At 41.2% G+C, this 18,248-nt stretch overlaps 1 pseudogene; it reads left to right on the forward strand.

The window, feature by feature from the left end:
- Positions 1-8,802: 8,802 nt before the first annotated feature.
- Positions 8,803-17,012, forward strand: LOC144486931 (Ig heavy chain C region-like; annotated as a pseudogene).
- Positions 17,013-18,248: the final 1,236 nt, after the last annotated feature.

Below are 18,248 nucleotides of genomic sequence, written 5' to 3' on the forward strand. Positions count from 1 at the left end.
AAGAGATAAAGACTCTCGGAATTCTCAGACTTCTTATTGCTATTGATGCAAAGGATGGAAACCTTTGCTTCTCGCCAGAGAATGTGCAATATTTCTGTTTCTACAAATTTGAACGTTACCTTTCCAAATCACACAGTAATCGCCCGAAATATTTTAGACTGATTGAACTCCCTGCAGATTGTACAATCTAGAAAAATTGATTTTAAAAATGAATGAGGATTACATGTAGCATAAAGAGAGACCAGACCTTGTGTAATGTACAAAGTAGTAGGGGCTGGTGTATATGGGCTGCAGAGATTCAAGGCGGCAGCTCATCACCACTTTATATGGGTCAATAAGAGCAGGCAACCAATTCTGACCTAACCAGCGACGTCCACATGCTATAAATTATGAATAAAGACAGATATGCCAGTGCAATGGTAACATAAACTCTTCATGGGAGTAATATAAACCAATATTTGGGCTGCATGGAATAAGAGAGACTGGACCTGCTATAACTTTAGAATAAACAGAAAAGTTATTTGTGTGATCAGTAAAGAAAAGTACTTTGTCTAATAATAACAAGGAGGAGTCAAATGTACCAAACCAGAGATAGGTCCTTATTCTGAATTGATTGTGAAACTGTTTGCAGAAGTAATCGTAGAAAGTTAGAGTGCTAGAATTTGAATAACCGGCTCGAGTCTATCAATAACAGAGACTGTCGGGCCTGTGGACAGACTTGACGCTGATATAAGGAAACAGTGATTCTTATGGCCTTAACGCAGGTTTCTGTGTCATTGTGAGTGACATAGCGATTTGTGTGGTAAATACGGAGAGAAATGTCACGCCAAACGCAGGAGTGACTAACTCCAATCTGACTGAGGGTTAATATTCCCAAGGCGTACCCCAGAGATTTTTGATATCTGAGGCGACAATGCTGCATCTGTCAGAGGAACAGAAAATCACCTGTTCCTTCTCATTCTTACCAATAGTTCCCCACTTACACAGACAGACAAATGTCCGATCCGGCATCTTGCAGAAAACAAGGTTTAAATCTTCAGCTTAGCACATGCGATGACTAAAATTTGAAATTTCAAAACCTCATCGGAGGAAAAACTGTGCATCAAATATGAAGGGTAATTGTGCTTTTTCTAAACAACTTATATCGTGTGTTATTCTGTTGAAAGCGATGATTTGTAAAGTGGAATGAATATCGGAATTGTTCCTGGCAATTATCAACACACTCAAGTTCTGTTAAAAGACAGGATTGGCACAAGACGACAGCTATATAAATATTCTCTTCTATTAAGTCTCAGTAAAGGACGGAGATGGATAGAGAAAGGATGTTAAAATAATGGAAGGTAACTTATGCTATCATTTCCCGGCTTCAGAGAACAGAGGGAGCTCAGTGACTGATCCACTGACCATTCACTTATCTCCTGCAATGGAAGCGCTAAATAGATCATAACAGCCTCATTTGTAATTGTCACAGCAAGGTGACTACTGTGACTCTGCCCTAACGCTGTGGACAGATATCGGTTGTCTTGACAGATCTTCTCATCAGATTGTGGCCCCTGGATTTTTTTTCTGCTCAGAAGTGAGATGTGCGGTTTGGAACCGGCAGCAGAGAAACACCAAGTTGTTCAAAACAGCCGGAGTCAGTTTGATGTTATCTCCATGAACAGTCTTCCTGCCTGTGAAGGTGAACTCACTCTGAGAGCACCAAGAAAAAACAGAGAGATTACTGCCGCTCTCAGCATTACATTTACATCCATTCCAATTTTAAAGAATAAAACCAATGACAATATTTGGGTTTTAACACATTAACTGAAGGGGACTTGGAGAAAAAAAAGGAAAATTCAAGCAATAATTTTGCTCACAGAGTTATTCTAGAACAGAAAAATGTAGATGTGTTAGGTGTTGTGTGGGGGTAAGTGAGGGGACAGGTAATGTGAGTGAAATAGTCTGTTTCTCTCACTGAATTTCCTCTGATGAGAATTTTGTGATTCATCTTTTCAGTGAGAAGGTACCTGAAGCAAAAACTTAAGCATTGTTTACTACTAGCTGCCAGATCCGGCAGGTACCTGTTTTTGTCAGTTGATGGACTGAGAGAGAGGGAGAAGAGAGGTTATCTGATTTAGGTACAGTCTGAGACAGAGAGAGGAGAATACAAGCACAGTCAGTCATTTGAAAGATGCATTGCCTTATCAGCGGAAGGCACAGTGGTTCGCACTGCTGCCTCAAAGTGCCAGGGACCCGGATTTGATTCCTGTCTTGGGTCACTGTCTGTGTGGAGTTCGCACATTCTCCGCGTGTCTGCATGGGTTTCCTCCGGGTACTCCGGTTTCCTCCCAGAATCTGAAAGACGTGCTGGTTAGGCACATTGGTCCGAGCAGGCGCCGGAGTTTGGTGAATACGGCAATTTCACAGTAACTTCATTGCAGTGCTAATGCAAGCCTTACTTGTGAATAATAAAAATAAAATAAACATCTCTTTTAGGAGCGTCCAGGGCAATTCATTACCTTTAGGTATTGACTGAGGCATAGGATCCATAAGTGAATACTCAATAAATTATCATAACATGCTTAAAGACAATTACAGTTAATTGCAGCTCACTTTTGTAAACAATGAAAAAATATATGTTTCAGATGCAACCACATCCACACTAACACATACAAGTGCACTCACAGGGGTGGTATGGTTACAAAATGGCTAACACTGCTCTCTTACGACTAACCCAGGTTCAATGTTGGCCTTGGGCGTCTGTCTGTGTGAGGTTGCACGTTCTGCCTCTTGGGTTTCTTTCTCGGTGCTTCGTTTCCTCCCACAGCCCAAAGATGTGCATCTTCGGTGGATTGGTCATGCTAAATTAACCTTTAGTGTCTATTTGCATTGCAACATTGAGACGTTTATTCAGTTCCTAAGTCTCTTTTGAATCAGATCATGTTACAAGATTCACCCCAAGCTTCCAAACAAATATTACACACAATACGAGAGTGATTAGATATCGTGCACAACAGCTAATAGTCATTAAGAAGACGAAACGTATTTTTCCAACCAAAGGCGATTGACAGCTTTCACCCATACGCATATATAATATTTTTTTAAAAGTTAATATCCATCAAGTCAACTAGTTCTCTTTCTCTCCCTTTCTCTCTCTCTCTTTCTCTCTCTCTCTCTCTCACACTAACTATCAAATGCATTTTGTAGAGAAGTAATAACTGAGACAGTCTCCGTTTTATTATTAGAACCCAATGTAATACAAATCGAGTCACACGTCCGTTTAATAGTGAATTAAATAGAGCCGAACACCATAATAACCGAGAAGGAGCCTAATGGAACATAATGGACACTTTATGCAGATAAACAACACTCGAGAAATGAAAACTCGTAGTTTATCTCGCGGCATTTCCCCGTGTATTAATAAATGAAACTGCATAGAATGTAATGTGAATAGATACAATGTCTGTGACAATAATCTCTCAGAAGGAGTCAAATGTAGTATATAAAGAGGCATGGCCTAGTGCATGACTGGATGCGACTCCACCTAAAGTAATCAGTGTCTAACGTAGCAATAACCGAGAAAGGATTAATTGGGGCACAAATAGAAGCAAGGCACTGTGCATTAATAAACTAAACTTCAGATCGCGTTATGAACATACGTACAGTGTTGGAAGAAAGATAAAATGAAACATGTCTAGTCCAGTCATAACTGAAACAATTCATATGCAATAAAACGATTGCATGGTTAAATGCAGTAATAATTGAAGTATTCAAACTCAATAATTGAGTGTAATCAAACTAAACTCAATGTGCAGTGAAATATAAACGCACACATGGCCGCACTATAGCAAGTGTGGGGCGGCATAGTGGTACAGTGGTTAGCACGGCTGCCTCACAGCGCCAGCGACTTGGTTTCGTTTCCTGGCTTAGGTTCTCCCTCTGTCTCTGTCTATATTGATTTGCCTCCGGGTGCTCCGGCTTCCTCCCACAGTCCAAAAGATGTGCTGGTTCTGTGCATTTTCCATGCTAACCTCTCCCGCAGTGTACCCGAACAAGTGCCAGAGGGTGGCGACTGGGGGATTTTCACAATAACTCAATTGCAGTGTTAATGTAAGCCTACTTGAGACTCTAATAAATAAGTAAAAACGTAAAAAAAGTTCAGTTGTAGGTTCCACGGAATTATAGCCTAATTCAGTAAAAACAGTATAAGATCTGATGTTACAAAACCTGAGAGGATCAATTGCCGTGGTGACAGAGAAAGACTTGGTACAGTAACACCGCTCCAATAATACTCAAAGACTGCTGAGTGTTTCTGGCATGTTTTTTTTTTCAGATCCCATGCATCTGCAGTATCATGTTTTTGCGCAACCAGACATTGGATGACTAAAAGGATGGTCAATAAAGGGACAGTTTTATGGATTGAGTTAAACGAGGAAAGTGAGATAAAGAGATGTAGTGAGGGAATAATAGAGTTTAAGGGCTAGGTAGGTGAAGGCATCACAAACAGAACGAGATGAGCGCTTTCTGATTGTATGGACATTTATCCTATCGTTCCCGCAGGACTCATCCAGCCAATTGGAGAGAATCCCATTACACTCCTGACTTGTAACTTGTGGATGTTGGACAGGTTTTGGGGAGTCAAGAAGTGAGTTATTCGCCACAGGATGCTTATCAGGTGTTTTGATAATCTAGCCGAACAATAATCTGGTAATCCAGCATCCAGGGACTGCTCAGTGGTATTCGCGAACGTGTTTAAAATGGGCGATTCAGCGTTGGTAATGCCATTGAATGTCAAGGGGCAATTATAAGAAATTTTCATGTTGGAGATGTCGTTGCGTGTCACTTGTGTGGCGCAAAACGGTATTAATAATCATCAATTCAGAAAGAGAGAAAGTTTAATTGACCAATGCCGATAAATTCAATAGATTACTGTACTTTAGATTACGATAGCATACTATATGCTATAACTACCATAATTTACAAAAATAAATCATTGTTTTCACTAATTATCATCAGTTCACAAACATGAATAATTATTTCACCAATTACCATCAATTCACAAAGATAAATAATTATTTCACCAATTATTTTCAGAATTTTATTATATACGAAATGCAGTGGTTTATTTAATGCAATTTTTTGACATTGAAATGCATTGAGATCACTTTGGCATTTCTGTCACCAAGGAATTAATTCTGTCCCAGAACTCAGTGAGAAATGGAATTAATTCAGACCGAGGACAATGACCAGCTACTCGGCAGCCTCTGCGCTTTATTGGCAAGTAATACCCTCACCATCAGACAGAATCTCCTGATATATAACTGGAGCGTGTGATCATTTTGAAAGTGACAGGATGAGTGGAAAAAAAACCCTGTACATTAGACTAGGTTGTTGATTCTTAAAATCCCGACTAATTGTTAAACTATTTGGGAATGTTTCTATTGCCACTGAGGATATGCTCAATGATTTGTTGCACATGAAAGGACCACAAGTTCCAAATATATGGCCTCCTTAACCTAATAATTTTCCCTTATTTTTATCTTGGAAATGAATATTTTCACTATCAGTAAAGAACCATCAGTCCCGCCGAAAAATCTCCTCCATCTCTTAATGAATGCTAGCTCCCGATAACCTAGGGATGGATTTCACCCAGAAAAAACTGGATGAGTGGAAGGTATTAAACAGACACAAATAGAATAAAGGAGCTGCTTCAACTTATGAGGTAGTCAAGTACAAATATGGGAATGTAGAACACCATCTTTCAGGGACATCTACCGACGCATCCATCAATTAATTCACTGATTTCTCAATTCAGGTTTTCAGGCACCCAACTATCTTTCATTCCTGCATCAACGCAATCATCCGTTTATTTTTTTGGGTTGATGGTGGCGTAATATTAATGCCATTGGACGTAATCCAGAGGCTCAGATCAATGATGTGGGGATAGGGGTTTAAATCCGACAGTGGCAGCTGGTGAGATTGAAATGAAACAATCTGGAAGATATACCGATGGTGACCAGGGAATCCTCTCTCATTCCCCAATGTAGAAAATCCGCCATCCCTACCTGCTCTCACCAAGACGTGCCTCCAGACGGACCACAATATGGCTGACCCTTCAATGTCTTATGGCATGCCGTAGCAAAGCGCTCAATTCATGAACAGTTAGGGGCAGGAAAGGAATATTGGTCTTGACAGTGATCCCACAGCCCCTGAAAACAAAGGGAGAAAAAAAACCCAAATATGCATGTTTACGCATTACAACAGCTATAGAAAACCTTGTGTAGGCCGTACTTGGAGTACTGCCTGGAGTTCTGGTCACCACACTACTAGAAGGACGTGGAAGCTTTGAAGAGAGTGCAACGAAGTTTCATCACGATGTTGCCTGGTCTCGAGGGTGTTGCCTATGAGCGGAGGTTGAATAAACTGGGATTGTTTCCGAGGAAAATGCAACTGGTTTGATCAGTAAGTTTGCTGATAACACAAAGGTTGGTGGATTTGCAGATCGTGATTAGGACGTTGAGAGGATACAGGAGGACATAAATCTGTTGGAGACTTAGGCGGAGAGATGCAAGATAGAGTTTACTCCGGACAAATATGAGATAATGCGTCAAGAAGGCATACAGCATGCTTACCTTCATCGGTCGGGCCATTGAGTTTAAAAATTGGCAAGTCATGTATAAAAAAATCCAAGTGTATAATAACCTGTGCTCATAGCCAACACCATCGAGACCAGGCATGTTGCAACTTTATAGAACCTGAGTTAGGCTGGATTTGGAATATAGTGTTCAATGCTGGTCACCACACTACCAGAAGGATGTGGAGGCTTTGGACAGTGTACAGAATAGATTTAACAAGATGTTGCATGGTATGGAGGGCATTAGCGATGCTGACAGGTTGGAGAAACTTGGTTTGTTCTCACTGGAACGACGGAGGTTGAAGGGCGATCTCATAGATGTCTACCAGATTACGAGGGGCGTGGACAGAGTGGATAGTCAGAAGCTTTTTCGCAGGGTGGAAGAGTCAGTCACTGGAGGTCATAGGTTTGACGTGCGAGGGGCAAGGTTTAAAGGCGATGGACCGGGCAACTGTTTTACACAGAGGGTGTTGGGTGCCTGGAACTCGCTGATAGGGGAGGTCGTGGAAGCAGATACGACAGGGGCGCCTTGACAAATGCATGAATAGGATGGGAATAGAAAGATACGATCCCCGGAAGGGGGTGTTTAAGTTCAGTCTGGCAGTATGGTCGGTGCAGGCTTGGAGGGCCGAAGGGCCTGTTCCTGTGCTGCAATTTTCATTGTTCTTTGTTCTTTGTTTTCACTGGAAAGACGGAGGCTGAGGGGAGACCTGATAGTGGTGTACAAAACTTTGAGAGACATAGACATGATGGATAGTCAGAGGCTGTTTCAAAGGGTGGTAGTGTCAATTACAAGGGGGCACAGGCTCAAGGTGTAAGGGTGAAAATTTATGGGAGGAATGCACGGAAAGTTTTTCAGGCAGAAAGTGCTGGGTGCCTGGAACCCGCTACCAGAGCAGATGGTGGAAGCAGGCACATTCGCATCATTTAAGAGGTAACTGCGTGGGTACATGAATATGGAGGAAATAGAGGGGTACAGACCAAGTAAGGGCAGAAAGTTTCTTCTTTTGTTTTTTTGGGACATTATAATCGGCACAGGCTTGGAGGGCCAAAAGGCCTGCTCCTGTACTGCAATTTTCTTTATTCTTTGTTCTTTTTCTTTAACATCAGTCCTCTCTTTGAGTCATCTCTCACAGTCTACCTGTATTTCTTTTCAACCAACCATCGCAATGTCCTGATGTGTTGGTGAGATCATCATTGTTGCTAACAATGTGCCAGAGAACCTGGTTAACTTTCCTGTCCTGAGAAATGGGAACAGTTTAAAAAAGTTTACAACTTGATAAAAGTAACACAGTGGTTAGCATAGTGGTTAGCACTGCTGCTTCACAGCTCCAGGGACCTGGGTTCGATTCCCGGCTTGGGTCACTGTCTGTGTGGAGTTTGCACATTCTCCTCGTGTCTGCGTGGGTTTCCTCCGGGTGCTCCGGTTTCCTCCCATAGTCCAAAGATGTGCGGGTTAGGTTGATTGGCCACGCTAAAATTGCCCCTTAGTGTCCTGAGATGCGTAGGTTAGAGGGATCAGTGGGTAAAGTATGTAGGGATATGGGGGTAGGGCCTGGGTGGGATTGTGGTCGGTGCAGACTCGATGGGCCGAATGGCCTCTTTCTGTACTGTAGGGATTCTATGATTCTAAATTGCCTCCAGTCTTGTTGCTAGGTAGATTTGTTTATGAATATTCCTCATTGATACTGTTAAGAATTTGACGTTTGCACCCAACATTCTCTGCCTGAAAAACTTCCCCCACACATCTCCCTTAGACTTTACAGACAAGCGGTCAGTACTGAGGAAACAAATCTTTGATTTGCAAGTATAAACACCACCAGATGTTTCCTGTGAATAACTTTGGGCGTTTGGCAACCGGCTGGATTGCTGCTAAATGCTGTGTGGGGCAGATGAGCGTGAATTGAATTGACCCTGCATTGTTGCAAAATAGACGGATGGTCTCTTTATTCTCTGAAAACGTAATTCAGTTTAGTTTTATCTGCTTGCTAAAGGGTGCGGAAATTAAATAATTACATTTACAATAGAATCAGCGTTTTTAAAGCAGAGACGATTAACTGCAATATCACCATTAGAAATGGGACATTACAATGAATCTATTCAGTCAAACCAATTTCCCTACACCAATAAAAGGTCAATTTTAATAACAATGCATTGTAAATGTCAGAGTCCATTCTGTTGGGCGCATGGAAGATGGGACGTGGATCCAATCGCCGCCTCCACCAGGGAATCAAAAGGCTGGAAAGTCGCGCCCTTCAGCCGGGTATTTAAATGCCGCTCACTGGGACCGGAATACAACAGTCCGGGAGCTGGTTTGTTCACTGAGTTCCTGACACAACCATTTCCCCCTAATGACCAGAAGGATGAGGTCGACGATATCTCTCAGTTTGTTGCTGACTTTCTTATCCGGTGAGCAGATTTATTGTCCAAGCCTCTCACTGTTACTGTCTCATTGTTATTTTATCTATGGAATGTTGCAGAGTCAGCAATCATTTCACCAGGGTTAATCCTCGTGTTTTTTGATATATTTGTACAGGTGTCCACTCGGAGATTATGTTCGCTCAGCCAAAGGCAGAGAGGCATCGCTGAGAAGAAACTGATAGCCACGTTCCGCACACACCAGGACGGCCTCAACCGGGATATTGGGTTCATGTCACACTATTTGTAACCCGCACAGTTGCCTCGACCTGCAGAGTTTCACTGGCTGTCTTGTCTGGAGACAATACACATCTTTTTAGCCTGTCTTGATGCTCTCTCCACTCACATTGTTTTGTTTCTTAAAGACTTGATCAGTTGTAAGTATTCGCATTCCAACCATTATTCATGTAAATTGAGTTTGTGTCTTTATATGCTCTGTTTGTGAACAGAATTCCCACTCACCTGAAGAAGGGGCTTAGAGCTCCGAAAGCTTGTGTGGCTTTTGCTACCAAATAAACCTGTTGGACTTTAACCTGGTGTTGTTAAACTTCTTACTGTGTTTACCCCAGTCCAACGCCGGCATCTCCACATCACGTTCTCTTTTAATCCAATGAATATATGTCATTCAGATAACAGCAGAATGTATTCTTATTATGCCGGGATAGAAACGGAGAAAGATATGTGAGTTTCTATAGGGGACAATCAGTGCAGAAACCTAAACGATAGAAGTAGTAGAATATCAAATTGAAATTTGAAAACGAAGCTGTGAAGATAGGATCATAATTGTAGTCGAATTATTAATTCCTTGATTTCTTATTGAACAGAATAACAGAGTGTAATTTGTTCAATCGGTCATTCTTTGCTCGCACCGCCATCTCCGCCTACTCTCTACAGCCTGGTCTCCTGTCAGCAACGCAAGTCCGACGGCTCCATCACCTATGGCTGTTTGGCGATGGGCTACTCTCCAGAAATCACCAGCCTGACCTGGAAGAAAGAAGGGCAGCCGATCACCACTGGATTTAAGACTTACCCATCAGTCAGAAACCATGATGGGAACCTCCTCCCTGAGCAGCAAGTTAACCATCACTGAGTCAGGGGGAGCATGCAGCAAAATTAACTGTGAGGTTCGACACAGCGGATCAGACCATAGCATTGAAATGCAATGTAAGTATTGAGGATCCTGGGAAGAACAGAAACACTGTTATTAAACTGTATAGAGCCTTGGTTATAACACATATATAGAAATCTCTAGTCCTACTCCATGAAAAAAACGACTCTGGTGTCGCCTGACGGCAAATAAATTGTCAAAATATAAGTAATTTTATTTGTTATCAAAACATTCTACAAGAAATGACTAACATGTGTTTCTTGAAGGTCCGACAGATGACATCCCTCCAACCGTTATGCTCACCGTGAGCTCCAGTGAAGAAATCACAAGCAGCAAAGTTGTAACCATCGACTGTTCAATCGTCGGTTTCTATCCAAAGTCAGTGGCGGTGAAATGGCTGAAGAATGGACAACCCATGGATTCAGGAATTATCACCTCTCCCGCCTGCAAAGTGAACGGGAACTCCTCGGCGAGCATGCGGCTGACAGTCTCCGCTCAATGGTTCAGCAAAGCGGTTTACACCTGCCAGGTCACTCATCAAGAACTCACCCGAATTCGGAACATCACCAGCTCTTTGGGTAAGAGGCACCGACCATCAACCAATAAATCATTGTGCAGTCCGATGTTAATGAACATCAGGAATTCATTGAAGTTAATCCAAAGCACAGGACAACTTCTAATTTACTGCCATGTATTTCATTCTGATTTAAGAACTGCATTCGGATTGTTCAACATTTAGGATTTTATCTGAACAGGAAATAATGTTTCCCTCTACTTTGATATCATATAGTGTGTAAGGTGGACTTGACGTCAGCTTTGGCCTGAGGCATCTCAGAATATTTAGAGAGAAAGAGAGAGTGTGCCTGACATCATTTTTCAGGTAACAGATTCAGGATAAAGAGTTGAAAAGTGTATCCCGTCTATTCAGTGTGTTTTCCTGAGATCAGGAATTGTATATTTGTATTGGGAATGGTGCAATGTTTATTCATTAGAATGAACGAGTTTAACGATGAGAATAGTTTTCACAGGCCAAGCTGATATTCCATTGTCTATAGAAGATAAAAGGCGACAATTAGAGTTTGATATCTGGAAGTTGATTTATTCCCATTTAGAGAATGAAGGCTGAATAATTCTGTTATGATTCTGAAGAGGGAACTGGGGTTGAATTTCAGTATCTATTCACAGATTGTTCCCACTGTACTCAGTCCACAGTGACAATACTGCCACCGCGAATGGAACAGGTGTTACTGGAGGCGACTGTAACATCAACCTGCGTCATTTCTGATTCTCCTTATGGAGTCAGCGTGTCCTGGATCCCAGAAAAGAAGACTTTGAAAGCAGAGATTGCCGAAAAGCCTGGAGAGGATCCTGACAGCGTGCTCAGCAATTTAAACATCTCGACACAAGCCTGGCTGAGTGGGGCTGTGTTTGATTGCGTGGTGAGCCATCAGGATCTGCCGACTCCTTTCAGAAATTCCATCCACAAGAAAGAAGGTGAGTGGAGAGTCATTGTGCCTACTTCCAGTGTAAGTGTCAAGGTGAATATTTAATATTCGGTGCATTTCAGGTCTACCAGAATTGGTAATTCCACTAACTAATCACTCTGGGACTGTAGAATTTGTATTGAGGAAATTGAGAAGTAGATGAAAGAAAATGAACTGAAGGGGTTTTTTTTACATAAAAACTTCCTTGTAAAAAATGACTTTCAACATTTTTTCCCCAAACTTCCTGCAAGTTTACTCTCTCTGGAAGATTTTTGTTCAATTTTGGGTTTAGGTGGAGTAAGACCATGCACCAGACAACGTAAGAGCAGAAGTAAGCCACTTGGTCCTAGACAAGCCCATTCTGGCATGCAGGAAAATCCTGGTTGATCTGACATTGTAATACTCCATTCTACTTTCCCGCCTTATCCCCATAACCCTTGATTCCCTGACTGATTACAAACATGTCCATATCAGCCTTGAAAATACTTAACGACCCAGCCTCTGCAGCCCTCTGCGATAAATACTTCCTTAGATTCGCTACCATCTGAGAGAGGAAATTCGTCCTCATCTCTCTCAACAATGGGCGACCCTTTCTCTGAGATTATACACTCAGCTCCTGGACTCTGCCACAAGAGGCAAAAAAACAGTAAGAGGGTTGTTCCTCTGATCGAAGGAAAGATATACTGGCATTGGAAACAGTCAAAAGAAAGTCCACTAAGTTCATCACGGGTAAGGGAGGATTTTCTTATGATGAGAGGAGAGATACGTTTGTCCTGTGCTTATTGGACCTTACTGAGACATGTAGGACTCTCGGGAGTCTTGACACGGTAGATGCTGATAGGTCTCCATTTTCATCTTTTTGATCTGTCCAGTTTCCCAGCTCGGAGCGGAGATGGATACACTTTTCTCTGGGAAATTAATGGGTTGGATTAGGAAGTTTCAGTAATTTACAGCACAGAAACAGGTCATTTGACCCTACTGCTCTATTTTTAACCTCCGTACCAGACTCTTCTCATCTTCTCCCAGAGGTTCAAGGGAAACAAATAAATGTAATGTACTTGGATTTCCCAAAGCCTTCAATAAGGAACTGCACTGAAGGCAATTTAATAAGAAAAAAAACCCTTAGTGCTGGTGGTAGTATATCAGCATGGATAGACAATTGGCTAACTAACAGAAGACAGAGAGTCTGGATCAGGGTAACATTTCAGGCTGGTAAACTTTAACCAGCGGAGTGCCACCGGTACTATTTCTCTAACATCTGGCTCGCCGTTTCATTGTGTCCGGAATTCTCCAGTTTATTGACATTTATTCTACATTTTCGGCAGATCCACATCTGTGGGAACCGTCCGTCTCTGTCCTCCTGCCCTCTGCAGAAGAAGTCTCCGCTCAGAGATTCGTCTCCCTCAGCTACTCAGTGAGACGTTTCTCTCCCCGAGAGATCTTCGTCAAGTAGACCGTCAACGACAAGCCACTGAATCCTGGGAACTAGAGGAACACCGAGGTGATGGCGAAGATCGGCAATAGCTCCTTCTTCATTTACAGTCTGTTATCCATTGCAACGGAGGAGTGGGCTAGCGGCGCTTCTTACTCCTGTGTGGTGGGACATGAAGCCATCCCCTTGAAGATCATCAACAGAACGGTTGATAAATCCAGCGATATACCCAGTTTTGTGAACATTTTCCTTGCACTGATGGACACCGTCAACTCATGTCAATGAGAATCAAACAGTTGCATTCAAAACTTCAATAAAATAATAAATGACGAATGAAAATACCCAATCACTGACCTGATTGTTTTCCATTCTTACTTCCGTTTGATCTCTTTGACTTACATCTGATATTCAGAGAGTGTCGGATCCGTCTTGTGGAACCAAAGCTCCCACCTCAGATACATCCTGACTTACAGATAGACTGGAGATCATTCATCACAGGATACTGAGATATAACTTCACCAACCTTCCTCCCGCTGAGCAGAAATCTGACGATTTCCCATTTCTGATGAACAAACACAGCACATTTAGATCTCTGTGTTCCTGTTTCTTTCTTTGTCCATCTCTTTAACCTTGACGTCAGCTTGAAGCTGTTGCACCACACCCACTGGGAACTGAAGCGAGGGTCACAAAGAAACATGGAAGAACAAGCCCCCATCAGAGAGAATGGCAGGGAGTGAAATGATTAACACACTGGACTCCTACTCACCCAACAAAGAGAGGGGAGGGGCATTAGTTTACTCACTGTCCCCCCACTCTCACAAAAAAGAGATGGGAGCGACATTAGTTAGCCCCATGTACCACCATAAAACAAATACAGAGAGGGCGTTGGGGCATTATTTATCCAACTATACTCCCACTTTCTCAATGAAAAGATGAGAACGTTATTATTCAGCCAACTGCACCTCAACAGATGGAGCCAAAAGTAAAAATTGCTCCATCACTGAGAACGGGAAGCGATGACTTCACTATCCTTCCTCTCCCCAAGCAGGGAGTTTTAGAAAGGAAGAGCTGCCTAATGTAAGGATTCAGTTGCCAACTGAAGATATTGACTTCTGGTTTACTTGCCGCAGATTTTGAAATCTCATCATGCTAATCTTTTTACTGAATATGCATTTATGCAACATAATTTTAATGTGTTTTAACTCTCTTGTTCCTATTAATCATTTGCTGCCTTTGATACATCATATTCCAAATTTAAACCAATGATTGAATCCTCCCTGGTTTTCACTGTTCTGTCCTGGAGTTTTCTGAGATGCAAAAATGAATTATTTCATTCGGTCAGCTGATGTCACCTTGTCACTCACATGCAAGAAAATTATACACCAAACATTGAAAATATGCTGCATAATTCGTATTGTCAGGTTAATGATTGCCGGTGAAACTTGGAATACCAGTTAAAAAATACACATAGTGACAATACTGCAGAAAACTGACACAATTACAAGTACACATATAGACATACACATCCACACACATCAACACAAATGCACAAATACAAACACAAATACACATACTCACATTTATGCTCACAAATGCACAGACACGCAAATGTGTACGCATAGACACACATGCATACACCACACAATCACGTATATCCATATGCACATTTATGGATAACACATACAAATACAGACAAACAAATATAGACACAGAAGCACATGTTTGCACAACGCACGCACACATACACAAAATGCATACATAAATATGCACAAACGCATTCGCCCACAAAAACACGCACAACACAGGCACCACTGAACACACATACAGAGGAGCAATGGCAGTCACACCAACACACCCATACACGCAGATTTAAAAACACAGATTGACATACCCACAAATAAACACATACGAAATTATGCAGATGCACAAATACACACATGGGCACACACAAATACACAAATGCTCAAACAGGCACAAAAACAAATACATACACACAAGCAATCAAATTAAATAATCACACACAAACCCGCACACACATACACATACAAACATGCAAGTGCACGCATACATGCACATACACGAATATTTACACAGACCCACACACATAAAACATACATACATATACACAAATAAGGACAGACACATACACACGTGCAGAGCCACATAAATCTGCGAACACACATACACTGAAACAAATACATATATATTAGCACACGTTAATGCTGAGAGGAATACAGATATAAAGACAAACAATACCACACACATTAACACACATAGCACATTATAATCACATATAAGCACATTAGCAGATTATACACAGGCACATAGATGAACAGAGAGCAAAACATTCACATGAAAATATGCAGAGGTAAGCATTAACATGCTCATACAGAGCAGAACACCACTACACGCATTAGTGCACATGGAGACACAAACACATATCAACACATAGGGTCATCGAGTCATAGAGGATTACAGCATGGAAACAGGCCCTTCGGCCCAACTTATCCATGCCGCCCTTTTTTTTAAACCCCGAAGCTCATCCCAATTGCCCGCATTTGGCCCATATCCCTCTATACCCATCATACCCATGTAACTATCTAAATGCTTTTTAAAAGACAAAATTGTACCCGCTTCTGTTACTTCTGGCAGCTTGTTCCAGACACTCACCACACTCTGTGTGAACAAATTTCTCCTCTGAACACTTTTGTATCTCTCCCCTCTCACCTTAAACCTATGCCTTCCAGTTTTAGACTCCCCTACCTTTGGGAAAATATATTGATTATCTAGCTGATCTATGTCCCTTATTATTTTATAGACCTCTATGAGATCTAGAACATAGTTATAAAGAACTATCAAGATGTAAATACATACAGTAACGCATTAAGAGACACGCGCACTGACTCAGAGAAATGGAAGTAAACATTAATAGTCTGATAGAAATGTGGAATACAAAAAGGGGGATCATTACCGAGCAACAGGCACGAACACATGCGCATGTATTACGGGTGGCATTAAGAAATAAGCATAGATTTCACACAATAATGCAGTCATACACACAGAATTGCAGAAGAATAAAATATACACACTGTTGAAGACGCACAAATACCCAAATGAACATTCATAGGGAAATGAATACGGACATTAACACTCATACATATTAACTCGGAATCAAAGATTAATGCAGAACACGAGATGCTCATACGCACAGCACAAATATAAAATTTTAAATACAAACGGCAAGCAACTGATTGAAATAAAATTCAAACTTGACTATATTAATTGGCACATCCTCTGAAAACTGTCCGTATTATACAATGAACGGACAAATACACAGAAGGGGTGCCCTCACTGAGAAACTAGTTAATGATATACTAAACATTTCGAACATAACTAAACATAGAGGATGGGAACTCACATCTGAATTCCTAAACAACAAAATTCATAGTTTGCAGATCAGTAGCAATCTGCTAAAATAATCATCATTGATCAGTGAACGTTCCGCGATATCAACTATAACATACTTCAATAAGGGATAGTGCCAAACTGTTCGAAAATGGACTGATCCTGAAGAAAAATTCTTAAGGACTATCTGACAGATTCTGTCTAAGGAATGCAAATAATGAACAGTTGTGAAGATAGTTACGGAGATCGGTTACTGAGTCTCCCGAACTTAACAGTAGATATAGTTTAAAAATTAAATTTGAGAATAAATTAACAGCGTAAGAAAGTGAAAATGTAATATAGAAATAACAATAAAATTTCCTGGATCAATTAAGTAAATTAATTATATTTCCTTGTCTACGTCCCCTAGACTCCACAGACCGCATCTGGGTTGAAGACAATGAGGATCATAATGGCAACAGATGGACAACCGCTTCCGCGTTCATCGTCCTAATCTTCCTAAGCATTTTCTACAGCATCGCAATCAGAAGGGATTTGAAAAACCCCTAAATGTTTCCTTGATTAAAAACTTTTTAAATCATCTGCTTCATTATTTTATCTCTCTTTTCCAGCTCAAATGATGGGCTGAATTTTGGATTCTGTAGTTTTCCCTCTGCTGATTATTAAGATGTCTATATGGCACAAATACAATACCTGGTCTTGGTGATTCGAGGAGTAACATTCCGTCAGTTTATGTTCCGCACTTGTAACTGAGACAAGTGTTGTCGGTATTTCTGTTTTTCAACTTAAAATTTACGGCATAATTATAGTTGTAAGATGATTGTATCTTGGAGTTTCCCCTGAATTTAATGTATAAATAAGTACATTTTCATGAAACATATTCACAATTGTTCATTTTCCTTTATCTTGAAGTCCTGTGTTCTTTTTCTGGTTCTTGGTACAATTGTACATATATTGGACAGCTCAGAGCGCAAGTGTTCTATTCTCAGTGCAAAGTTCAATCTTCATTTTCCCTTTTGTGAGCTTTAAAATAGACTTTTCTGTAAAATGTTCTTTGAAATTTTTATTAAATCTTGAATGAAATATGAACAAAATAATCGTCGAGCGAGGGTGTAAAATCTCGCCCTAATTCAATGAAAGAATTGCTGCGCCACGCAGCGACCTATGCTGTAAATACATCTTTACCTCGCCTTTTTATGATAAAGTCCAATGATTGAACAGCGAGAACCTCGATGATTTCGCTTCTAACTGGTCTGTCACTGTCACATGCCAGGTAATTATGAACAGCACGAACTCTGCTTCATCATAGACCGATGCAGGACATTGTGGGAGAAAATAGTTTCCTTTACAATGTCCCACCAAGCACGGCCGGTGTCGCAGCATCGTGGCTTGACTGAGTGAATCTCTATATTCCCCGATGAAATGCTCACAAGAAATGCGTACCGCAGACTAGAATATAACACAAACAGAACAGGGGTGCAAAACATAAAGTGGCCCAAGTGACTGAGGTGTATTTCACACTAACATATCATCGAATGCAAACTTCCAAATAAAAGGGCTGATGAGATTTACCAGAGTAAAATATTGATGAAATTCTTGAAACCTGGGGTGTATCTGACACAGTTCAGTGCAAACCGTGGGAATTGTTCCCAGGCTGGGCCTTACTGATACAGAGATTTCAGCTTCGCATTTTGTTTAAAATATACAGGCAGATACATTGTTCTCCCACAGTTCAATTAGATAGTGAAAGGGTCCACTGTCAAGAAAGTACAATGGCTGTCTGCT

This window comes from Mustelus asterias, unplaced genomic scaffold (genome assembly GCF_964213995.1).
Source record: "Mustelus asterias unplaced genomic scaffold, sMusAst1.hap1.1 HAP1_SCAFFOLD_525, whole genome shotgun sequence".
In the NCBI taxonomy this organism is placed as follows: Eukaryota; Metazoa; Chordata; class Chondrichthyes; order Carcharhiniformes; family Triakidae; genus Mustelus; species Mustelus asterias.